Consider the following 27,060-nt stretch of genomic DNA (forward strand, 5'->3'; position numbering starts at 1 on the left):
ATTTAGTGAATCAAAAGCTTTGAAAGGTCAATGAATTTTGCCCTTATCATCTCATTATCTTCCATCACTAACAAGATATCATTAAGCAACTTCATGAGAGCAGTTAATGTAGCAACAGCCAGCAGCACTGCTATAATTTAAAGGGAAATTCCAGGCTGTTTTAAATATCGATTTTTATTACACTTTTCATTCACAGACATCTACTAAAGGCCATTGGAAGAAGGAAAACAAATACAGTATTTTTACATTATTTCCATGTTTGTTTTTATTTCTGAAAAAGCCAGTAGACCATTTTTCATCATCCTTGTTCAAACACACACACCACAAAATACTTCTGCAAGGATTACACACAATACAGCTGAAATGCATCATTCTAACACCACTAATATGAGTACAACCTCCATATAATATCCAACACTATGAGCTGTCGCTCAGCAAAACCATTTCAGAGGTCCTTGTCCTACCCTTTCAGAAGCAAGCTTGCCTCCAACTATGCATTACCTTTCCATACAGCACCACATGGTCTGTTCTATAAATGGGACTAGTGAAAACAGTTGGGTTCAAGAAACAACTACTGTGCACACCAAAGGTCATTTCGCCGGTCTGCTTTAGCGCACAGATACACAAACAGTTGAACAAGTACATCTGAGAGGGCAGCAACCTGCGGTGAGGCAAAAAGCTGCAGTGGGAACCTCTCGCTACAGATTTGCCTTCAGAGCAATTCTAATGAAGAACTGCACCCTGGAAAGTAATTTTGTGGAGTTACACTAAGCACTGCTGTGAGGCAAATAGTAGCACATTAGTTAAAATAATCTGTTTACATTCCCTAAAATCAATAGAAATTTAAGATTTTCTCTTCTAAAAGCACAAAGGGAACGCAAATAAAATAACTTGCTGCGGTTATCTGCATCAGACTGTGATCATTTTAACATAATTCAGATCTGGATCCTAAACTACCTACTGCTGTCCCACCGAGAGCCTGTCACGGTTTCCAAAAATACATGCTCTTAGCTGAAATACCACATATGCTCTCAGCTGAGATGCTTAGTCGCCCCCTCTCCCCCCCACACTTTTATTTATTGGACTTCTCTGGTTTAAATTGATTTTTCTAGCTTTTTGTTCATAGAAAGCTAAAAAAAGGACTAAGGGAATTCACATATCTTACACTATGCTGCAACAGAGTTTATATGGCAATCCTTCATTGTGAAAGGATGCAGGCTTTACAAAATCAGAAGTCTTAGCTACAATGGAAGTTATCTCTTAAAAAAACAAGATCAGCAGTTTTAGACTAGATAAGAACTTCTCAGATAGGAAACCACATACCCTGGCTGATAGCAGCAAATGTCTGAGTCTCTGAGACAGGTGATGAGGCAGGGAAGGGTGAATAAACTTTCTTCCTGATCCTATTCCCTGCTGTTATTGCCAAAGCCATCTCTTCTCACTTTCCATGCCCATTCCCCATGCAGATTTCTCCTCTTAACCAGCCTTTCACACCCCCACCACCCCCCAAAAAATGAGAATCATGCCTGTTTCTGCAGGTGTGGGAGCAAGTGGCTTTCTTGATGGCTTTGTGCTCTAGCAACCACTGCTGCTTCACCATCTGCTGCTCCTCTTTCGTGTCTCCAAGCAGCTGTAAGTAAGGCCGCTGCATTCAGTTCACATTCCAAGTTTTTCTTAGCAACCACTAAGGCTGAAAAAGAAAATCTTTTAATGAAAGCTGAGATTCTGCAGTCACTGCATCAGTACAAGATGTATGCCTATTGACATGAATTGGACCCATCCTAGACTCTATCTAAACTGTGGTTGAGGTGAACTGAGCAAGAGGAAAACCAGCTGATTAGGAATTTTCTAGCAATGTAGATTTTTTTTGTTGTTGTTGAGAAATGTTGATTTGCTGAAACTGAAAGACAAGTTTTCATGGGAAGGTAAGCAGCCAGCTCATTGCAGCTGTGTCCCAGCTGGGAATCTGAGCAGCATAAGAGCTTTGGGTTTAGTCCTCTTGCAACCTAGCAGCCCGGGAGATGTGGTGCTCTGAGCCATCCTTCAGTCCATTGGTTTCCCACTCCAACCACCTATCACTACAATACTACCAGGAATAGGCAAGAATGTAAGCTATGGGGGTTTATGAGGTGAGATCTAGCCATTTTACTACTTACAGGCCAGAAATAGCTGAATGCCACCGGGTTACAATAGGCACTTTTCTAAGAGTTAAACATTAAAAGGTTAATCTTAAGACTACAAATCCATAGGGTCTGGGTTGATAACTTTAGGAATTTTAACAGAGGAAATTGTATGAGAAAGTCCGTTTAAAAGTACTTATTACTGGTATGTGTAAAAGAAGTGCAATATGTTTTTTTCATGAATGTTTTTACCATCTCTGTCACTCAAAATATAATAGTATCTGTGTTCGTAGAGTATAGGGCCACACTTTCAAGCCAGAACATATATTTTTGCCTGTGTCATTTTGTGCCTGATCTCACAAATAGTAGAAGTGAAAGTTGAAAACCACTTTTACTAGAATGAATCTAAAATGTCATTTGAACACGTGAATTTGTTTACATAAGCAATTGATAATGCAGAAAAAGAAAAAATTAAAATGCAAGTCATTGAATGAAATAATAAAAGACTCTAGAAGAACCTGTAAGACAGAGATCCCTCAAATGTGTGAGTTCTTCTCTTTTGACAAAGCAGATGAAAAGACTTGTATCAATAATCTACCGATTAGCGCTCACCGAATATACATTAATGGGATAGATCATAGCAGCCCCAAAGGAAGTGTAATGATCAGTTGTGGCAATAATCCACAAATTAAAGATCCCTAATAGTATGCATTCACTTGATACACTGCAAGTGTTTTGAAAGAATGTTGCATTTTATCATGCCAATGATCCATGGATTAAGGGCTCACATTTATATAGCACAATGTAATGGATTTGAGGGAGCCATTAGGGTCTATCATGTCAATGATCCATGAATAACGAGAGTTGTTGGAGAAGTATCTTTCAGTCTGTGCTGCAGTGCTTCAAGGATGTATCAACGTGGTTTAAGGTTTAGCAAGTGTAATGTACTTTATGTAGTACTTCTTGCACTTGTATTTACACAATGAATAATCACAGTATAGAAAGCATATGACGGCAAAAGGAAAAAGTGTTGCTTAAAGGGGAAAATAATGTTTTATTTTCTTTCAGTGACTGAGATCAATTGCTGGCAGCAATAATCTCTTACTCCCTGCTTGGTGTTAATTCATATGGTGTTCGTAATATCATTATAATCAAAAGCATGTAGGCTACAGGCAGCCTTTGCAGCATGATAGTAATCAAGGATGTCATCAAGGTGGAATCAACAGTGCTGTGATGGGTTAGGTAATCCCCTAATAGTGACTTAAACAGGGACTGTTCAGTGTTATGTGAACTCCTTTCTATTTTAGTTTGAAATATTCTGGTAGCACTTGATGATCACGGGGGTATGCGTAACAGTAGGTGTGACAACCTTTCTGACCAAGTCCTCCCCAAAACACCATGTCTGCGTAAAGATTTAAAAGTCATAATTAGCTTTAAAATAAATCTTGATCAAATATGGGCTCTTCCCATAGATGTCCAAATCTTGGAAAACTCCCAAGTTCATAATCTTGAGCATAGCTGAAGGAATGTGTGAAAAAATACTTTATACATTAAGAATATTTTCTCAAAATGTCTGTACTAATGTGGTTCAGTGCACAGTTTATAAAGATGCTTGTCTTGAGATTCTTCCATCCATCCCAAGCTGCAATTAGCTTCCTTAGCAATTACCTTCTCCCGCTCAGGACCTCCTCAAAGACAAAGTCTTAGCCCTGAGAACACGCAAAGAGGGAGGAGCGATACATGTCCTGCCCATGCATGGCTTGGCAATACCACCCTGCTGTCTGTTTCTCAGAGACTGGCTGCCTGAATGCCTGTGGATGCTCTTGGGAAAGAAGGGGCACCTTTTCTGCAGGATGTAGGTGGGTGGAGGAAAGGGGACAGGAGGAAGGAACTGCAAGCAACATTACCATCCCAGCTTGTTGCCACATCCAACTCTTCTGGCAAGAAGGGAAGCAGAAGAAACATTTCCTGCTGTGGCTAATGCCTTTGCAGGCTACTGCAGTCTGGCTGCAGTCATGTACAGACAACTGCAGCCCATTGGATCACAACACTGGGAGCCAGCCACTGCAGCTGCTAAGTTTGGACCAGATTTGAGAGTAACTTCTTCAGACAGCGTATAAGGAAATTTGAGTAGAGATCAAACAAGATGTAATGCGAGTGTTGGCAAATTCACCAGCACAGCATGTAGTGACTTCTACAGTCATTGAGTCTTAGTTCAAGCTCCATTCAGAGCAGTAATCCTCCCGTTCCCATCAGAGGTTGTTTTTTTTCCACATGGAAACTTATAGTTACAGCTCCAGAAGAGCTCAGCCTCTCTTTTATAGTCAGGAGTGGGAAACAGGAGATAACTTCAGCCAGTCTTTCTGGTGGACATCCCGCATACTCACTGCCAATAGTTGCAAAAAAACAAAATTAGACCTCTGGCTAGCCAACTGCCTCACTCTTCTCCCTCATCTTTGTAGCTTGATTTCTCATTCCCTCCAGCGCAGATGGACCAGATGTAGTGGTATCGTTATACACTGTAAAGCTAATGAACTGCACACAGAGCTGAGAATTTGGCCACGTGACAGGGCCTCATACAAGGATTTGCTTTCCCTCTACCCCAGAATGCATTCTTTTTCTTCCTTTTTGAATGGAAAGGCATTACAGCCAATGCCTTGAAATGTTGTTAAAATAAGCCCTGGTTTAGTGCTACTCAAAGTAATTCAAATGAAGTATATGAATGTTTATGCGTTAAAGAAAGACTTAAATAATTTCCCAGTATTTAGAACTGGGTTTTGTTATCTTTTCACATATTCATTTCTCTTTCTTCAAATTATTTCTGCTGAAATAGCAATCTTTTTCTTCAGTCCTTTTCTGCTTTACCAGTTTCATCTTAAATAAAGCCACAGCCCTGAATTTGTGCTACTATAGATTGTTTCCATGGTTAGGACTGTGAAGTCATAAATATAGGATTGTGAATTCATCGCACTACCAAGCTGAGATGTGGGGTAATGAGGGAGAACATTCCTTAGACACCAATATCTTCAGCAATATCTAATGCAATGTAAAATGTTACAAGCAGAGGAAATTGCTTTTTGTGCAGGTATTTTCTTTTCAAAGAAACCGAATTGATATCTATAATTGCAGAACATATGATTTGCAGAAAACCCTGAAAAAGATACTGATCTTTGGCTACTTCCATTAGCATGAGGTTACAACCAAAAATACAGGGGATGTGCACAAAGGGCATTAACGTGCAATTTCACATGTGGTAAAGGTAAAGGAAGAGAGAGTTTAGAGAAGCTCAACCTGCATTACCATCTGTCACCTGGCCTCCTGGTTCAAGGCTAGAAGCTAGAACCAGTGACAAAGCTGGGCTCTTTAAAAAGCATGGGCTGGAATATGTTTTTAGGTTCCAAGGTTACTAGATGGGAAGCTTGAAGTTTGCATCAGGTGTGAGCACCTAAAATGAAAGTACAGCCAGATGAAATATAGAAACAGTCCACAGAGGAGAAAATGGTCCTCAATTTTTCTGTTGCAAGATCCTTACAACTAGTCTGGAATTAGATGTCGTACATTTTCTGTAGACGGACACAATGTCAATTCAAGGTAGAGAATCACTTTTTTGTTCCCATGAGTTAGGAGGATTTTGTTGGAGAGGCAATGTCGGGTCAAAATTCTTTGACACTGAAAATGAGTTGAAGCTTGTTTTCCTACTGGTTGGATCAATGCACTGTGCTGCTGTGGAAAAGTTAAAAGGCGCATGAAATTTATCCTGTGAATAACCTGTTCCTGCGGTCATGCTCAGAGCATGACAAATAAATCAGGGGATTTAGGTAGAGAAACAGTTTCCGGATCTCGACTAAGCTTAGTCAACAGGATATTTGAACTAACATTCTGTATGCTTGAATACAGGATTGCATGTGTCTAGAAGATTTAAGGTCCAAAGATGCGTATCTAGGGAGACTAGAGAGCAAGAGAGCTGAGGAATGGGGATCATTCATTTGGATTCAGATGTGTTCGTATTTCACAAGAGTGCAAACTGAATCGATTCCTGGTTCCTCTTCAACATTCCATCTTTCCAGTTCTTGTTTTTCTTAGAAAATAATGATACAAACACATTCTTTTTTTTTTAGAACTAGCAAATGTTGAAAATCATACAGAGAGGAAAAGTAAGTTCAACTACTCACATGCCAGAAACTCATGATTCTGGTCCAGAAACACAAAAAAAAAAAAAAAAAGAGAGAGAGAAAAAGGGTAAAAGTTATCTTAAAAATAATACAGAAGAAAGGAACATTCAAAAGATACAGCAAGAGATTGTTCATTATTATTTATAATGAATGGGAAATGTTGGTGAAAATAGAAATATGTCCGGTTTAGTGATATAGATCTGCCAGCCTACCTACCTATTGAGGGTTATTTTCAATCTATTTTAAAGGGTTTAATTTTACATAACTGCAATTCCACATTAGTATATGAATATCTTATGAACATATACTATACTAGCAACTTATTCCAGTTAGGTTTTTCACAGAAATAACACAAAATACCTGTGCATGTTATTGTGAAAGAATGGGGCTACGTGAACCAGTGAACAGGAAGGTCACAGTGGCAGGTTCATGGCGGTCAAAACACAGAACAGGTCATTCATGTCACACTTCCCCTGCCCTGCAATTCCCTGTCATGCAGTTCTGAGATGTGGCATCAGAATCTGACAAAGGATGTGTCCTTGAGTCTGTATGTGGTGGGGGTAAGAGTAGAAGGTATGCTTGGTCAAAGCATTCTATCCTGTTCCTTGCCTCTGAAGTTTTACTGTGTTGTCTGTAGTTACTATGGAAAACTAAAAGTAACCGGGACTGTAAATTTGAGATGAGTTGTTTGTACATGAGCAATATACAATACATAGAGCATTGAATTACCTTTCAAAGAAAAATTTAAGATTTTGTTTATATTAAAAAGGAAAAGTGACACTACCCAGCTCTCCACAAAAAGTGAGGGGGCAATAGCAGTCATCCATGCCCGGTCTTGCTGCAGAGAAATTTGAGGCTATGAACCACACAGCCAGCAGCTAGAACCACACAGCCACTAGCGGACTCCCCCCAGTTTGGATGGGGAGAGAATCAGAAGAGTAAAAGTGAGAAAAAAAATCGCGGGTTGAGATAAAGACAGTTTAATAGGTAGAAAAAAAGCCGCACATGCAAGCAAAGTAGAACAAGAAATTCCTTCACCACTTCCCATCATCAGGCAGGTGTTCAGCCATCTCCAGGAAAGCAGGGCTCCAGTACACGTAACGGTTACTTGCGAAGACAAACACTGTCACTCCAAATGTACCCCCTCCTTCTTTCTTCTTTCCCCATCTTTGTGTACTGAACATGAAGTCATATGGTATGAGAAAATAAAAGGTCTTGACTGCCTGTCAACTAGTAAAAACACCAGTATGCTATCAAAGGTATTTCTCATTCCAAATCCAAAGCATAGCATTATACCAGTTGCTAATAAAAAAGTTAATTCTACCCCAACTGAAAACCACAACAGGCTAATAGTCATTTTCCGGTTGAATAAAAATGAAGAGTTGCCAAGGCACAGTTGAGAAAAAGGGTACATTCCTTTCTTTGGAGATTCATCTCCAGAAGGTAGCGTCTGGGCAGCAGCTATATGTAATGAGAGTTTTGTTTGCTACAGTTTGTGACTCTTGCCTCTTGTCTTTTCTCTGTGGTCCTCTGAAACTGGCTGCTTCTTCTCTATAATCCTCCTTCAGGTAGTGCAAGACTGCAGTTTGACCTCTTCTTTTGCTTTTGTACTCCAGGTTAGGCAAAATTCATTCCTTCAGCCTCTCTTGTATGTTGTGTTGTCTGGCACCCTAACCGACCGTTAAGTGTCCTTTCGCCAGACTCTGTCCAGTTTGTTGATATTTGTTCTATCCCAGAACTGGACAGAATATTGCAGGCATGTCAAGCAGAGGTTAATTAGCTTTTCCCTTAGCCTGCTGGCTCTTCCTAATGGAGTCCAGTATGCAAATAGACTTTACAACTTCATATTAAACACACAGGACTTTAACATGATCATTCAATAGGATGTTTTACCAGGCCTGGCTCAAAAAAGGCAAAAATGCAATAGATGAAAGTTGAGAAAAAACTTGGTCTATTTGAGGCAGTTTCATAAAATTGCTCAACTAAAAATTTTGAATTGGGACAGGAGAGAAACTCTTGCTTTCTTAGTCGAAATAAAGTCAATAGATGTGACATTTTTGTCTCAGAACTGTTTTCTATTTTCTCATCCTTACTGCAACCCTTTTCCAGCTGGAATTGAAATTTCTTGGTTTAATTTCTTAGTTGCATGGATTTTCTCTTGATATTTACCAGACAAATCCATGTGTTGGAAATGCAACAGTTATCAGCTGGGTATACAAGCACTGCATAGCATTGTAGCCTTTTATCGTTTCTAGTACAGAATAATCTTGTCATCATCCTAAGTGTCTAGAATATGATTGGCTTGCTATGATATAAAGACAATTCTGGAAAGTTTAATAAATAAAAATCTTAAAATATTATGCATGCAGATTCTGTCTGATCTTCCATTGAAATTCCTTTTAATCCATGATCAGTTAATGTTCCATAAAAATTAAAGGTTCCCCAACAACAAAAGAATTATGGCTCATTGCATAGAAAAATGAGCAGGGAGTACAGTTTCTTGATTAGTTAATAATAGCAAAACATTAACTTTCCCAAGGTCTTTGTCAGCTCTGAAAGCACCTCCTATTGTATAATATCCATTTATAAAATGTACTTTCAGTATGTACTCTGAAAGAAAGAATATACAAAATGTGGATTTCCTGCTTCAACAAGGCTACCTTAAGTTCAGTGGTACTGGCACAGTGTGTAGTGTGTTTCCTTTGTATTAAGTTCAACAAGTACAAGACAAACACGGAACCAAACTTGGCAACTGTTACTCAAGTGTGCAATCCCTCTTCCTGAAGGAAGTTCAATGACATATAACTCCAAAGGATAATTTCTGTGAAAAATTAAATATTCCCCTGAGTAAATGCTGTAAAGGAGGCCATGTATCACTGAACATTTCCCCCTGCAAAATAATTCCAGTAATAAGCGTAAAGCTCTCAAAGTCACAACTCAATCTGTCTGAATTTGGTATTTTGGAGTATAAAGGATTGTGGGGTAACTATTTAAGTAAGAGAGTAGCATAATAAATCTTTCTTTCCTTTTATTTCCTTCACGAAATAACTCACAGACTAAATAATTTTCTTTCTGCTAAAAAGGTATTCGTGGTTTCACTGAAATTAGCAACAAAATGGGATCATACCATACTGAACAGTTTTGGGTGGGAACAAAAAAATATTGATTTGCAAAATAGAAGAGAGTAGTGGAGGCCACCCCCTCACTACCCATACTACCCCTAAATGGCCTAATGGTGACAGGTTCATGCAAGACATGGATAGCTAAGGGCTTCTTAATGACAATGGTTTTTTTCTAAAGAAATGTTTACATATTAAGTCAACCAATTATTGAAAGAGGCATATCCCACTTCCCCCATATCATTATGTTATTGAATAATTCTTCATTTCTCCACAGGTTAATAGCTATGCTATTTGCATGTTCTTCCAGGTGAGCTGATGAAGCAGTAGTCATCACTCCTCCTCTCCTTGGGGAGAAAAAGATGATGAGAATGAAATGAGAGAACAACAATTACAATGCAATAGGGAAAAAGAAAGTAGGTGAGAACAAAGGAAGAAATACTAGTAAGTTTTTGATTCAATGCTTTATTTTTTATGGCTAATTTGTATGCTTTTATAATCACACATTTTCAGTTTTCCATAAGTATGACTTTATCTTTTCTGCCTTCTTAGCTGAGCTCATCACCATGACAAGAGATTACTTTAGGTGGCTTAAAGATTGCAGAGTGTAAGGAAGAGATGATTGTGATAGACTGTCACATATCCAGCACAAGTTTCTCTATGCTAAATCTCAGCCTGCCCCACTTAGAAAACAGTGGTCATCATTTCAAAAGAAATTAACAAACCCACCCCCAATTCTTTTACTGCAGATGATGGGGAACTCTGACACGGCAGATGATAATGTCCTTTTTTTAACACTGCACAGATATATCTGACTGTGGGTCTAATGATAAAGAATCTGCATTAGATCAAGAATGAAATATTCTGGATATCTAAACATTCTGAACATTATAATACTCTGGAATCCAAACATTGGCTGTTATTTTGTTTGAACAAGCTATAGCACAGTGATGTTCAGGGACAGGCCAGGGACCAGGTTCCTATTTAATCTGCCTCAGTAACCTGAGCCACAGGTTTCAAGAAATGAACATAAAGCTGAAATATATAACAGGTAGTTTGCATACATGTATCCTGCAAAGGAGATGTATGCCTGTAACTGTTAAAAGAAAGGTGTCTCACTTCGTTTTAAACATATATGGAGCTGTAGGGAAAAGTTTTGATGCAAGACTATGTTTCTTCAGGTAAAATTTAATTTGGGATTGTTATGGATAGTAACGCATGAGCAACAAGCAAATACATTAATTTCTCCTTGCACCAATAGGGAAAAAGATCACAGCAGACTGGTAAATATAAAGCCCAGAGGTGAGAAAAGAGCATATCAACCATGAAATTGTGTTAATTCAATAATTAAAGTGAGTCTCAGTTCAAATGTAGGCACAGCAAAGATGTGACAAAACAATTGGGAATGGCAGCCCATTACACTTGTATTAATCGTCAAGAGAAAGAGTTCCACTAAATCGAACATTTTATGAACACTACAGTGTATTTAGCTCTGGACTTGATATCATCTCATTAATCAAATCTATACACAGGGAGTGAAATTTCCACCTGAGTTTAGTTTTGAGAAAGAGGTAGCGAGAAGTGGGAGTGTCTTGTCTTTGTTCCCAGACGCTACAGCAGAGCCAGGATTTGTAGTGCTCTTCCCAGCAAGGGAATGAAAACAGTGCTGTAGGGGGAAATTAATTATTATCAGGGACATTCCAGCTGGATATCTGTGTAGTTACAAAACGAACACATTTCAAGGAGTTGAGCATTTCCTGCTGATCATGTTAGTTTCCCTTGTGCTTTAATGGTTTCGAAACTTTTATGCAAAAACAAGTTCTTATTAGGGCTGGCCAGGCATTTTGTATCTGATTTTGTATTTTTAAATTTTCATTAGTTTTCCATGTGCAGTCCCAGAGACATGCAAGACAGAGAGAGACCCCAGATAAAATCAGCAGCCTGGTGACTGGAATCTTCTTCTGGAATCTAGATTTACCTCATGTTTCCACTTCCAATGTAAACCACCTGCTTAAACAGGCAGGTTTTGTCTGGGTTTGTCTGGGATCTATAAAAATTCACCAATGGATGTTTGAGAGAAAGATTGAAGTAGTCCACAGAGGTATGGTTAATATTCTCCAATGAAATGTGTTGCAACAGAGGCAAAGTAGGGAGTGAACATCCCAAGAAAGTGCCTTGGCCATTTGGCTGCGCGGTAATTAGTGTTCCTTGTCAACATAAATTCTCTCCTTCAACTGAGAAGACGTCCAGATGGAAGGCTTTTATTCTTCACAACTCAGAGATACTCTGATTAAGGAAATGTCTCATTAAGGAGTTCCCAGTCAGTTCCTGTTTCTAGTGTTCTCGGACGAAACCCTTCAAAAGGTAATCAGCAATAAGATTAGATCTCTGACTGTCTTATTACAAGAATATTACAGACTATACACCCATGCCACTTTTCTACTGTCTCTCAACAACCATTTTCATTATCAAACACAAAATTTAACTGCTAAGTACAGGTGGAGGAGCGCTTTATGTTCATTATTTGCATTCATTGTAAAAAAAATCAAAATAACTCCAGCATTCAAAAAATTGAAGCAAACATATGGCTTTGCAGTACACAGTTGGAAATTATTGTGGCTTGCCTTAAAAGCTCCTTCAATATTTTTCACGACACTAGTCTCACAATTTACACAATATTATTCAATATGAAAGTGGATCTGAGTTAATTTCACAATAACATTCATGAGAAATAAAAGCTGTATGACAGAAGGGTAACTGAGGCATGAGTACACTGAAATTTGGCCTGAACAATCAATGCAACTTAATTCTAGACCCAAAATGACAGTCCTTCATTTCCTGATACTCTGCTTCCATGAATAGTTATATCCACCTTCTGTTTATTCCATTTAATAAAATATGTTCATGGATACCTGTATTATTTATATATACTAACATTCTTGACTTTGAAAAAATAAGTTCTTTTTAGAAGTACAAATAAAACAATAGCTGATGAAATGTATTTTTTGGCTGATAATGAGTCAGGTATTTTGACCAACCTATTAACTACTTAATTAATTATTGAAAATAGTTACTTACCAAACCCTATGACTGTGAAATAATTTTCCATTAAGAGTTGAATCAAACTTTCATTAACTAGACAAATGCACTTTTTCAAATCACAAATAATTTTCTCTGCTTTCTCGTGCTATATGCAAATTTTCTTACTGATTTTAGAATCAAGTTTCCCTTAGAAGCCGCTAACTAGTAGTTAATGAAAATAACACTGACCATATTAAATTATCATATACACCCTTGGATTTGCTAATTTAGAACCAGCAACTATGCTGAAAATGTAACAGCATATTTAAATAGCTGGTCATTTTCTCAAGACATTTATTTATATATTTCTTGGGAAAAAATTGATAAAACATAGGTATGTACCCTTGTAAAAACGATTCTGCAGACTTGATGTCAGTAGGAATCTATTTTTCTTAAAACATCATTTGTTAGTGGCTTGACATTCTTTTTCTTTCTGTGTTTTCCCAGGACCTAACACACAGTGAATAAGTTGTTATTTGGTTTTGGTTTATAGGAAATATGCAACACCAGACAATTTTATGCCACTTAGAATTAAAAAACATTTAGTATAAGGAGTTTTATCCTGTAGTATGGGGCCCTCCAAATGATTGCAAAGTATTTACTGGAGGTCTGGTTGGTAAGTACCATATCTTATATTCTGTCATTATCTCCATGTTCTCCACTGAGAACAATAGATTTGAAAGGAGTAGAAAAGGTTAAACAAAGAGTCAGTCAAACTCAGTACTTTTGCACATTTTGAAAAACAAAATGTTCCTGGCGCCATCAGGAAATTGCCCCTTGCAATTTCTGATAAAACTTGATTTTAATCAAAATTACATTTTTGTCACTAATTTACTTTTCATGTCAAAATGTCTTTATAGCAAGCCAACAAAATCTTTTTATTATTAAAAATAACTAGCAATTACAAAGTACCTCCCTAACAACTTTTCATATCATTATAAAAACATTTTTCTGCTTCATAGTGTTATTTTATTATAATAAATAGGAATTCATAGATATAGAGACTTCACTGGAGATATTGGGCTCTTTTTAATTTTAAAATATTAAGTAACAAAATTATATTATCGCAAAAAATTGCTAACAAAATACATGTTTGCAGGACACAGTGAGAATTGATTTACCGTGTTTTATATTAACTGCAATTTACATTTCTTGTTCCAAAGCAGATGGAGAGTAACAGCATCAGAAAAACACAAATTATTAGCAACAGTTATGACAATATTATTCAGAACTTCAAAAATATGCACCTCTGTTTTGCAGCAAATTAAGAAAAATAGACAAGTTGCCTATCTGATCAACTTTTTAGGGAAAATCCAATTTAAAAAAAAGCTGAAAAAAGCATAATCCCTCGTCTACAGCTTCAGACAAGACAGCTACATTACGGAATTAGCTTGTACAGATGGAAAAAATAATACTTTTCTGTTTCTTGCCATCACAGTAGGTATACTTCAGACCAACAGTCTCCAGTTTTTGATGGCTAATAGGTGGGAGTCTGTTGGAACATCAGACTTGTTCAGTTTGTTGGCTTGAACAATAAGAGAAATGATCCTCTGTGCCTTTGATGACCATGGTAAGAACGTGTTTCAGGGCAAAAAATATTGAAGAAGTGCTGCCTCGTGTAACAACTTCCAATTTCTGAGTAAGTAGCAGGAACATTTCACTTATGGAGGCCGTCTATGCACGATAGTTAATTTTCCACTAATATCAACCGAAACTTGACAAATGCATAGACACACACACACCCCTACATGTCTGTGTATGTATACACATACATAAATATCCATACACGTATATTTCTACATATATTTCTCAAGCCATTTCTACTTATAGCTGAAACCAAAACCAATGAAACAATGAACAGAAATGCAAAACTAAAGGTTTCTGAAGCTCTCCCAGCTATCAGAAAGAAAAATCATTTCTGCATGTTTCCTTTCAAATGTTGGTTGATGGTTTAATGCAGCTTCTAAATTTCAGCCTACATGAGTGATGGAACCCTCAAGCAAGCCTCTGATCCTGTGACTCTGCATCACTCCATCACAAACTCCTTGTAGGTACTCTACAACATATTCCTTAATGTTATTCATCAAGGAATCTATTACAAAAATCATAGAATCATAGAATCATAGAATGGTTAGAGTTGGAAGGGACCTGAAAGATCATCGAGTTCCAACCCCCCTGCCATGGGCAGGGACACCTCCACTAGAGCAGGTTGCTCAAAGCCCCATCCAGCCTGGCCTTACCAGGGACAGGGCATCCACAACTTCCCTGGGCAACATGTTCCAGTGCTTCACCACCCTCACAGTAAAGAATTTCTTTCTGGTATCTAATCTAAATCTCCCCTCTTCCAATTTAAAACCATTACCCCTTGTCCTGTCACTACATTCCTGACAAAGAATCCCTCTCCGGCTCTCCTGTAGGCTCCCTTCAGATATTGGAAGGCTGCTATGAGGTCTCCCCGGAACCTTCTCTTCTCCAGGCTGAACAACCCCAGCTCTCTCAGCCTGTCTTCATAGGGGAGGTGCTCCATCTCTCTGATCATCTTCGTGGCCCTTCGCTGGACCCGTTCCAACAGGTCCATGTCCTTCTTGTGTTGAGGACTCCAAGGCTGGACACAGTACTCCAGGTGGGGTCTCACGAGCACAGAGTAGAGGGGTAGAATCACCTCCCGCGACCTGCTGGCCACACTTCTCTTGATGCAGCCCAGGATGCGGTTGGCTTTCTGGGCTGCCAGTGTGCACTGCCAGCTCATGTTGAGCTTCTCATCCACCAACACCCCCAAGTCCTTCTCCTCAGGGCTGCTCTCCAGCCATTCTCCACCCTACCTGTATTTGTGAATGGGATTACCACGTCCCAGGTGCAGGACCCTGCACTTGGCCTGGTTGAACTTCATGCAATTTGCACGAGCCCATCTCTCAAGCCGGTCCAGGTCCCTCTGGATGGCATCGCTTCCCTCCAGCGTGTTGACTGTGCCACCAAGCTTGGTGTCATCAGCAAACTTGCTGAGGGTGCACTCTATCCCACTGTCCATGTCTCCGACAAATATGTTGAACAGCACTGGTCCCCGTACCGACCCCTGAGGAACTCCACTCGTCACTGGCCGCCAATTGGACATTGAACCATTGACCACAACCCTTTGAGTGCGGCCATTCAGCCAGTTCCTGATCCACCAAGTGGTCCATCCATTGAAACCCTGACTTTCCAATTTTGAGACCAGGATGTCGTGCGGAACAGTGTCAAACGCTTTGCATAAATCCAGGTAGATGACGTCTGTTGCTCTGCCCTTGTCCACCAAGCCTGTGGCAGTATTGTAAAAGGCCACCAAATTTTTCAGGCACGATTTGCCCTTGGTGAAGCCATGCTGGCTGTCTCCAATCACCTCTTTATTTTCCATGTGCCTTAGCAGAGATTCCAGAAGGATCTGCTCCATGATCTTGCCAGGCACAGAGGTGAGACTGACTGGCTTATAGCTCCCTGGGTCTTCTTTTTTCCTTTTTTGAATATTGGGGTTATGTTCCCCTTTTTCCAGTCAGCAGGAACTTCGCCAGATTACCACGATTTCTCAAATATGATGGAAAGCGGCTTAGCAACTCCGTCCACCAGCTCCCTCAGGACCCGTGGGTGGATTTCCTCAGGTCCCATGGACTTATGCACCTTCAGGTTCCTTAGGTGGTCTCAAACCTGATCTTCTCCTACTGTGAGCAGTTCTTCATTCGCAGAGCCCTTGTTTTTGCCTTCCATGACTTGGGCAGTGTGGTTAGAGCCCTTGCCGGTGAAGACTGAGGCAAAAAAGTTGTTCAGTAGCTCAGCCTTATCCATATCCTGGGAGGCCAGGTCTCCCGTTTCCTTCCGGAGAGGGCCCACAACTTTCCTAGTCTTGCCTTTATCCCTGATATATCTGTAGAAGTTTTTCTTATTGTTTTTGATGTCCCTGGCTAGATTTAGTTCTGCCTGGGCTTTTGCTTGCCTGATCTGGTTCCTGGCCACTCAGACAGTTTCTCTATATTCTGCCCATTCTACCCGTCCTTGCTTCCACCCTCTATAGGCCTCCTTTTTGGTCTTGAGCTTGTCCAGCAGCTCCTTGTTTATCCAATATTCTTATCAATTCATCGAAAATATTCTTATTGAATATGGGGAATAATTTGGGGTTCTGTTTTTGTTGAAAGTGATATCAATAAACATAAAGCAAAAAGGAAGTATTAAATTGGGAATTAAATTATGAAAAAATATTATATTTCTATTTATATGTAAATTAAAGCCTTATGACAAGAAAAATACTTGAGTGCTATTTTTGATGTAGCTGAAGGAGGCTATGTCTGTAAGTCCCCTAAGAGACACAGATATGACACTGGTATGAGGCTGAAGGTATTTTTGCAGTGGAGTGATATGCTAGGAACAGAGGTATTCTGGACATATCTTACAACATATCCACAAGATGTGCCTTTAACTCTCCACATACTAATTTACAAAATTTGAAGCATGAGATTCTTCCTCAGACATACATATTTCCAAGTGCATAGTATTACAGCAGTTTTATTTTCAATATTTTCATTACCTTTTTTTTTTTTTTTTTAATCAACTGCAGGCGTTGGAAAGCAAGTTGCTCATTTGAAATCATAAGATAAGGTCAGATGAGATGAGATGAGATATTGTGAGGGGTGCAGGCATTGAGGAAGCATTTGAAAAATCACTTCTGTAGGCAAATCTTGTATGGGACCAAGTTCCACAGGGCGACTAGAAAGTGAGAGTTCTGTGCCTTTCAGTTGGATGTCTCTCACATGCAGAGGCTGCTGGTAAACTCTGAGCTATTTTTTCATTCGATAAACACTCATGCTTTCAGTTAGGCTCAACCATGGGCTGCTATAGACTACTGCCCTCCCTAACTGCTACAACGCTTGTACAGCAAGTTGCCTTGAACTGCAGGCACAAGCTATATAGCCTGCTTTAAGGCTCCTCACAACTTAGAAATGCTAGCATTTCTGCTTAAAATTAGAGGCAAAAGCAAGCGAAAACATCTTTCCCTACGCTGTTTAGTTTTAGTATACAACTGCTACCTAATCAATAATTTTTTTTCTTATAAAATCAGGACACAGAGAAAATCTGAACTCTCGTGTTTCATTACTCGTCAAATATTACCAGTCTGCCTGGATGATTATTACCTAACAAGCTTTGTGATTACTACCTGGGTCCTTCCCCAGAAAAATACTTTTAAAAGGTTTTTGAAAACCTTATGCCCCTCAAAATTCTTAATGAAAAATTGCAGAAACATTCCAGCTTATAAGGCAATATTTACTTGATTTAGGTTTGGAATTTCCTATTTCTCTTTACAAATATGCCAAAAGTTACTCAACGTTACATTCTGAAGCAATAAAAACTAAAAAAAAAAAAAAATATTTTTAACCAAAGAAAGCAGGAAACATATTTAACCTACCTCTACTGCTCAGTTTTAGTCATATGAGAAATACTATTAAGTCACTAAAATCATCCAAATGCTTAAAGGTAGGTCCACAGGTAACTATTTTGCCAGGTTTATATTTTAATTACTTTTGTTTGTTAATCTCACCACAGGAAGGTATTTCCTTCAGTTTCAGTGGGGACCTTGTTTCCACACACGTTTAGGGACACACGAGTTTCAACAGTAGAAAAGTAGTATTTTCCATAGACCCAAAACTTTTCTTAGGTCTTCCTCCTCATGACTTAAGATTAGTGGTACCTGAAAATGAGTCCTTTTTAAATAACTATGTCTTTTAATCTGATAGATGGTCCTTACATACTTTAATGCATGCATTATGCCTGTTTTATATGCTTCCTCACTAAAAAGACCTTTCTTGTCTAGAAAAAATGTCATCAAAATTATATTTTCCTCCAACAAAATCATAACCCTTACTGCAAATTTTACAATAAATTGTCTTTATTTGGCATATTTTCACAAAAGGAAAAGGCATTTAGTGGCAGTACACGTTACTAATAGTTTCTGTTCACACATGAGAATGCAAGAGTTCAATGGTAAGCATGGCAGAAATTAGTATGCTTATTCATATTAAAATGTATTTTTATAAACATCCTGTGAGAGCATCATGAAGCATTATCTCATTTCAAGAATCAAAGTAATTTCAGATATTATTACCAACTGTTCTGACTGGAGGAGGATGTACGTTTCAGAATGCCTTCTTCCTTCCAGGAGAAATGAAAAGGGGAAAAAAAGAAAAAACAGAAGTCAAATGTGGATGAGTATTTTTAATTTTTTTCTCTAAGTGCACTGTTTCTTCAAAAACCTTGATCTCTGTGACTCTTGATATAAGGGACACACTTACTGTATCTCTTCATTTTCCTGACCCAGGGAAGCTGTATTTTGTGATGCCTGGTTGAAGTAGTACACTTCAGAAGACACTCCCTACTCTTGGCTCTCATGAAAAGTTTTATCTTGCTTAACTAGATGATTATCAGTGTATCTGTTACTTTATTATAACTATTTATTGGTACTGCTGCTGTGTCCAAAGGCTATAATCAGACGAAGACCAAATAAAGTAACAGGGGGCTTAGCCTAGTTCTGTGCACTACTGTTTGTACACTCCTAGCTTTGAAAACGAGTACTGATCCTGACTACTTTAGTCTGGGATGTGTTTGGAATACAGGCATTTGTTTTTCACTAAATAGGGCAAATGCAGGTTATCTGAGCAAGTTATATACATAGGCATGCACCTATGTATGTATATTTGTGTTTGGCCCACAAAATCCAATTTCTCCAGTGCATGCTCACCTCCTCCAGTGACTTCACATGTAACAAACCATGTCCTTAAGTTGCTGTGCGAATTCTACATTATTTTTATGTAGTTCTTCTAGGGTAATTTATACCTATGTATTTTGTAAAATTCAGTATATCAACCATGAAAATCTTTCAACATATGATAAAAAAGTGTTTGGACTAAGATGTGTAATAATACATCACAGGTTTCCCCTCCAGGATTAAACCATTGTTTGATTTCACAGAAGGTAAGTTCCATCAATCAGTTTGTCCTTTGCTGTCAAAAAAACAACTTAAGGTTTCATTCTATAAGAAGTATTCATAAAATGAACAAACAAGAAACTTAATTCATTAAATTAAGAAGCAAGGTAAAATACACCGACTTAAGATTTTCCCCACATAAAACGCTGAGAAGTTCATGTTGTGTGTGGATATAATTTTAAAGAAGAGATAAAAGCCAAAAGCCTAAAAATACATGGGATTAAAATCTGACAAAAAAAATTATTCATGCAGCAATCACGTCTAAAGATTCCCATAATTTTTAAGGGATGCTTTTAACTGGCAAAGTTCAAAAATAACACAGAACAAATTAAACTGCTGTAGATTTCCCAAGATTTGGACTTCCATATATCCAGCCTAAATTTGTGTTTGAAGCTTGATTTTGTGGGATTCTTTTAGACTAGAAACCCCAAATGAGAACCAGTGATTCATGGTGTGATCTCTGACTCTATGTAATTTCATTTAGATTTACGCCAGCAAGACTGAAATTAGATCAGGAAAGAAGAAACCTGCCCGAGAAAACAAAGGAAAACAAGAGAACATTTGCATAGGTTTCTTCATCCCCACCCACCCTCCCTCCCTCTTTGAAAGAAAAAACAAAAAGAAAAGTGGGGGGGAGGGGAGGGAAGGGAAGGTGAGGAGAAAAAGAAAAGGGAACTAGAGAGGGAGAGGTGAAGGGGGAAGGGGAGAAAGAGATTAAGGGGAAGGAAAAGGGAAAAGGGGAGAGGAAAGGGGAAGGGGGAAGGAAAAGAGAAGGGAAAAAAAATTTCACAGCAAACCTTATGAAGCTCTCAGTATGCCTGAACTAAGTATAGAGTAATGATGCTACATTTTAGAAATAAAATTTGAATATTGAATCTCACCAGAAGTTATCATTCCAGCACTATCAGTGGGAGTTTATATAAAGAGACCAGACAAATGTTACACAATCTCTTTTCCTAGCAACACCCTGTGTCAGCTGAGATAAAGATTATGATAGTACCCAATTTAAGGCTCACTTCAGGGCAATTTAAAATTCTTTCTGAATATTTCACATCTCATTCTTAAAACTGGCAATTTCCAGTTGTGCTTCATAGGACATGAGGCAGCGCTAAGGACTGGAAAATATGGATCTCTTTTAATGAAGAATTAATATTTATTGAATATTTGGCTACAGCTATATCAGAAAATTTTAATGAATAAAACTAAATGGTGGAGAAAAAGTCACAGTGGGCAAAGTGCATGCACAGCAGCATTAACCTCCAAATAGTCATGCTCATTCAAGTTAACAGTGACTTTCACTGTGTAATTTGCCATAGGACACTCCTGAGCACATTCTCTGATGGATGCGGCCTCTTCTCAGGTAGGAGGATGCACTTGGCTCACTGCACCTTCTGTCTGGAAATACACTGGAGGCCTGCTGAGTCTGACTGTGCCTGGTCTGTCACGTTGCCTGGCTTAAGCAGAGCTGTCCTGAAAGGTTGCAGGCTCTATGTTTTGTTGACCATCAGAGTCCAGCTAGGAGAGAATTTATCTTACTTAAATACTTGTTATCTTTGTTAGCTAACTCATCATCATTTAGGCAGCTTCAGTCCATACACATGAAGGGCACAACAGCTAATGCTGTCGTGGACTTTGAAATGATCCATGAAGGAGAATATACGGCCATTGCTTCATAATCAGATACTAGACATGATTTACCTTTCAACACTTTTTACATCCATAAAACTCAACTGCTGCTGCTTCAGAATCCTGTAGCTGTTTCCCCAGGGAGACTCAGTTTAGATCCTGTGTCTCCTCTGCAGCGCAGACCTCCTTTACCTGCCTTTGCAGCTGGTTTCACTGAGGTCAAGTGAGTCATCTAAGGTCACACAGTGAATGAATGACCCAGAAAGATGCTGAAACCAGGCCAGGACCTTTTGAAGTTTCCTGCTGCAACTACTGAAGCACACTGTCTCCCTTGAATAACTCTGCCTGTTGATCCCCACTGAACGTATACATTTCCTAGTGCTACAGGAAATTAAAGTTTACATTCAAGCTGCTTTAAGAGCTAGAGTACAGTGGGAACAAACCACTTTTTTTTAGTATTATATCAATAACACTACTTCCATTCCTATACCTCAGGATATCCTTACATCCTGAGAAAAGATGGGAAAGAATACAAACCCATGTCCAAATACATCTAGTTTCACACCACAAGTCAGGATCCTAACTTTGTGGTTTTCAGATTTTTGCCTTTTCTTTACATGGATTAAATTTGACAGTTTTGTTTTCAGTTTTTCCACACCATGACAGTTTGAGACACTTTAATTTTCTTTCAAAGAGAGGACATCGCTGTGCTTGTAAGAACCACAGTGAATCTTATTAAACAGCCCACAGCTAAATCTCTGGGCCAGAGACAGCAAGCCCAGTGTCAAATGTGTAGCTTCACAAATTCCATTTAAATTCTACAAAGATTTCACAAGTAAAAGCTAACCTAGAATCAGGTGCAATGTCCTGCATTTGTTACGCACTTTCACACAGAAAGTTTAGGCTAAGTAATGTGCAGTTACCTCCCAGAGGGTAGGCTCTGTATGGCCTTCTAGAACCAAAAACAGTAGAAGAAACTGCCTGACCAAAACGGTAGTATCTGTATGTCACATTTCTGTATAGAGTCAGTTTATATGTACTTAAAATGAAACAAATAATTTTATATGTGCAATAAGTAGGGAGAGAATGAAACTAAAAATGCAATTAAAAGCAAAATTCAAAACATTTAGATCTCTTCTTTTCAAAAACCCAACTCTCAGCCTCGCATTTACATTTTCTTTGCTCCGTACACAATGACTCCAGATGTTTAACTCACAAATGAGTAGGACCAGTAGTGTTTTCCTTCTACCTGTGGGGAGCCAATATGACTCACATTCCATCACTTAAACACAGAACTAGTCCATTAGTTAAAATAATAGTGATGCCAAAACTCCTCATCTCCTGCAGGCGCAGCAAGAATGAGAATTTAAAAAAGGCCTGTGTACCACCCATACCTTAAGGCTTGCACTCAGCTTGGGGCAGGTGACTTTCCCACCTCTCATCTCAGCTTGTGTTTTTGTTCTGCTTTTTCTGTGTTATGTCCTGCTTAACTCCATGTGCTGTGAATCTTGATTACTGGTAGCAAGTACTTCCGGACATCTGCTCTGAATTTAGTTTTCAAATAATATCTATATGTGTGGGGGTTTTTTTTGTAATGTTGGGGTTAGGCTGAAACTGAGTCTGCAGGAGGGGAGGAAAGATCAGTCCCATTTCTAATAATAACAGCTATTTACAAGCCCAGGGACCTCAGCAGGTATCACTTTCCTTCCTAGTGACATGCAGCTATCTCAGATCAGAAAACCACAGCTGTTTTTTACCAGCAACATGCTTAACAGTTTTAAACAAAGGAAATGAAACATATATTTATGCATGGCTAAAACTACAGGACAATTCCAGGGATGCAAACTGGAATTCACCTGGAATTGAGCCAGAACACGGAGGCCAACTTCTTGCCCTGGGAAAGGGGTGATGTGCACATTTCTGTGATCACAGGTCATCGAGACTTCAGCTTTGCATCTAGCCAAAGGGGCCTACGAATGTGGCATAGTTCAAATTTGACACCGAAGAAAACATTAGGAAAAAGTGATCCAGGTACCTCTGAAATAAATAGAAAGATTTCTGTGAATCATCAGTTGTTCTTGAACTTTATCCTTGGGGCTAAAGTCGCCTTCTTTACTTATGAGATCTGATGGAATTTCAGCCTCAGTAGTGTGGCTATGATGTTATGTCCTATAATTCAACCTGCTCCAGAAAACCTCTATTTATTGAGTGATGAATAATAGAATTGCTTAGCAACTTCTTTTAGCTTTCACAAAAGAAAGCACAGTACTGTATGCACTGTTTCAAATGTTTTCCTTTATTTTCCCATGGGGATTTATTCTTAAAAAAAAAAAAAAGACCTCACTGAGAAGTACAGTACTTAATTCAGACAGTCTTAAGTTGCCTAGAGCTATTGACTGATATATGCAAAACCTTGCCATTATGTTTTCAAAGCAGCGACAAATAGAATTAGGAGTGCAATTCCTTTGATGATACTTTGAAATTTTTTTAAAATTACCTTCCATTATTGTCTGGGCTTGATCCTGCTCCCTCAGAAACTAGTGGGAGTTCTGCCACTGACTTCAGGGGAAGGAGAATTGGGTTGTTTTCAGCACAGATTTTAAAACAAAGGCTTGAAATTGGCAGGAACAAAACACTCTGCCATGAATTGAGACAGCAGGTTGCCAGATGGCAGCTTTTCAGAGTTATGCAAACAAATTTGGTTTATTCAATATAAATATTTGAAGGAAATAGAAAGAAGGGGATAATTCTTACTTACCAAAGGGTCAGATTTGAGTCTTTTAAATTTTACTTTGGTTCCAAGAGAACAAGAATCTCTACCAACACTGTTAAATTATTGCTCCAGAAAGCACCTTAGCCTGGCATTCTGTGACAGTTTATACTACTATGCATATAGTTTTGAATGACTGAAGAAAAATAAGAATATTTGAGAAGGAAGGGATTCACACAGTTACTGGGGGAAGGCAGTTTAGGAGCAATTGGTAAATTTCCAGTTGAGGAGCACATGTTCTCTATACAACTCAAAGAGAGAAGGAGACACCCTGAGAGCGCATTTTAAGCTTTCAGGTTAGATAGTTGAAGTTAGGTACTTTGAGTAGCCCATAATTTGCAAGTGAAATCTTCAACATATGGCTAACCATCCAGATCCACTCAGCAAGTAACAGCCAGGAGAAAAGGAAGGTCAAGGATTTCAGAAGAGCACTGCTGATGGGCTTTTTGGTGTATTTTGTTTTGTTTTAAATCCAGTAACACTCAGAAAAGAGAGAAAGTGAATATAGTACAAACAACAGGAGGATTCTCTTTTTTCTTGAAAATTAACTTTGGATCTACTTAGAATGCCCTATGAGCAATGAAGCCTTGATTATTTTTTTTTCTATTGAGTGAAAAGGCTAAACAAGAAGAGGTATGTATACAGGTCAGAGTAAGAGAGCTCTAAGAACTTTACTCCACTGTCACAATCCTTTTTGCAAATACACCTAGCATTAAAAACTAAAAAAAAAAGCACATCTGCCCTGAATTCTCTCTGCATACAATTTCCTTCCGCCTGTGGTGAGGGGTGTGCTTTTGGAATGGCAAAAGGCTTCATCTTTTAACAAATAATGAAATCCACATTCCAGTCAAATGTGATCAGCCCTGCCAGTGCAGAAGGATATTTTTATTGTTCACATTTGCCTTCAGAGTGCCACTGCACATTACTAAGCATGTTGGCTTTTTGCCACCTCTATTTTAAGCTGTTCAAAAATCTGGGAACTGAAGAAGTATCTGCCTTTGCTTTTTAAGGGGAAAAACATTATTTAACTAAGTAAACATTTTGAATAATCTAGACTAGAAAATGTATGTGTTCTTAGATGGACATGTTTATTTTAGTAAAACAGAACCGACCATATCTTTGAATTAACCTCTTGTCCTTTATACCCCACTTGTATGCACTGTACTGACCTCAAAGGAAAGAAAATCGAATCAACTGTAAATTGCCTGAACAGATTTGTCTGAACTCATAGAGCAGTAGATCCTACATTTACATTAGCTAAATACAAGTTGGTCTTGCCACACCTTCTACTCAAAAGGTCACACAGAATTTTTTATACTCGCTAAAAAAAAGTAGCAGTGGGCCACAAACCTGAGTTAATTCCCTGTGTATGATTCCTAGAGCATGGAGGGAGAAGAGAATAAATGACTAGTAGAAAAGATCAGAAGAGCAAGGCGAGAAAGTGGGAAGGAACATTCTCAGGTTCTGATGAAAGAGTTTCATTTCAGATGGATCCTCCTCTCAGCTTACTTCAGGGACTGGCATATGGCATATGCTACAGATGGATAGGCAGCCATACACGTACAGCTGTAAGGTTCTGGCACTTCTGGTCCTGGCCCAGGCTGCCAGCTGGCCAGCAGAAAGCAGGTTTGCAGGATGATTTGATTTTCTACAGCTGTCATACAAAGCATGAGGTCACAGGAGGTGAGGAGAAGGAGGAGATATCGGAGAGAGGGAGGGGGTCGTAGCTGACTGATTCTTGCTTATAGCACAGAGGCTGAGCTCAAACCTGACAACCAAAATATCCCAGGCAGTAACTTTCTCCATGTGCAAGCCCTTCATTTAAATGATGTGCTAATGTAAGGTTTAGGTCTTGATAGGACTGGGGGACTCTGGAACCGTTTACCGACACACGCTGAGTACTGTACAAAATAAGTGAACACCATGCAAGATGGGTGATTCTTGTCTAATGCCCAGTGAATACACAGAGGAAGCTGGAGTACTCTTTTGTGAACTAAGGACATCTTTTTTTAATAGTTATATTAGGGAAAACTCACTCTAACACAATTATGTATGTTGACAGCAAATAGTTTTTTAAAAGAAAGATAAATAAAAACCCTTTGTTGCTGGAACCAAAGTCAAATGAAAGGTCCTCTGGATGTTTCCAAAAGGCTCACATTTTTGTTAGTGTCATTTGAATAATAACTCACTGTTCTTTTTCCAGAAACTTTTAGGTAAACTTGTAGGTCATTTTCGGTACATAGGCCAAAAACCACTATACTCATTTTAATAGGATGATTTACTAGAAATACGTAATTCCACAGCTATCAATTTTGATGAAATTTATCTGTTTATTATTTTCAAATTTTTGAAACCAGTTTTATTATTATATCAATTATCTCAAGTTGTTTGAACAAACAGTTTCATGTGAAAGAACCTGACAACATTACTTTATTCAAGATAGTGAGAACAAGGTTGGAAATTTCAGATTAATAGGACTAACTGGATAACACAATGTCAGAAGAATATCAAGATGCAAAAATTTCTCCTATAAAGAAAGGCTGAGAGATTTGGGGTTGTTCAGCCTGGAGAAGAGAAGGCTCTGGGGAGACCTTATTGTGACCTTTCAATATATAAAGCGGGCTTATAAGCAAAATGGAGAGAGGCTTTTTACCAAGGCCTGTAGTGACAGGACAAAGGGCAGCAGTTTTAAATGGAAAGAGGGAAGATTTAGATTGGACAGGAGGAGGGATGATGAGGGTGGTGAGACACTGGAACAGGTTGTCCAGAGAAGTTGTGGATGCCCCATCCCTGGAAGTGTTCAAGGTCAGGTTGGATGGGGCTTTGAGCAACGTGACCTGGTGAAAGACGTCCCTGCCCATGGCAGGGGGGTTGCACTAGATGATCTTTAAGGTACCTTCCAGCCTAAACCATTCTACTATTCTATGATTCTAGGAAATGCAGAACATGAGAAAAAAAACCCATACAAGATGAACTCTGAGCTGTCCATCACTCTACAGAAAGAAGAACATGAGGGCATGATAAGTAGTTCCATATAAGCATCAATTTAGTATTCAGAGGCAGTGAAAAAAGAAATTCAAATATGAGGAATTATTAGGAAAGAAATAGAGAATAAACCAGAAAATATTCTAGAATATAGATCCATTATTCACTACTACTTTTAATTCTG

Source organism: Numenius arquata, chromosome 1 (genome assembly GCF_964106895.1).
Source record: "Numenius arquata chromosome 1, bNumArq3.hap1.1, whole genome shotgun sequence".
NCBI classification, from domain to species: domain Eukaryota; kingdom Metazoa; phylum Chordata; class Aves; order Charadriiformes; family Scolopacidae; genus Numenius; species Numenius arquata.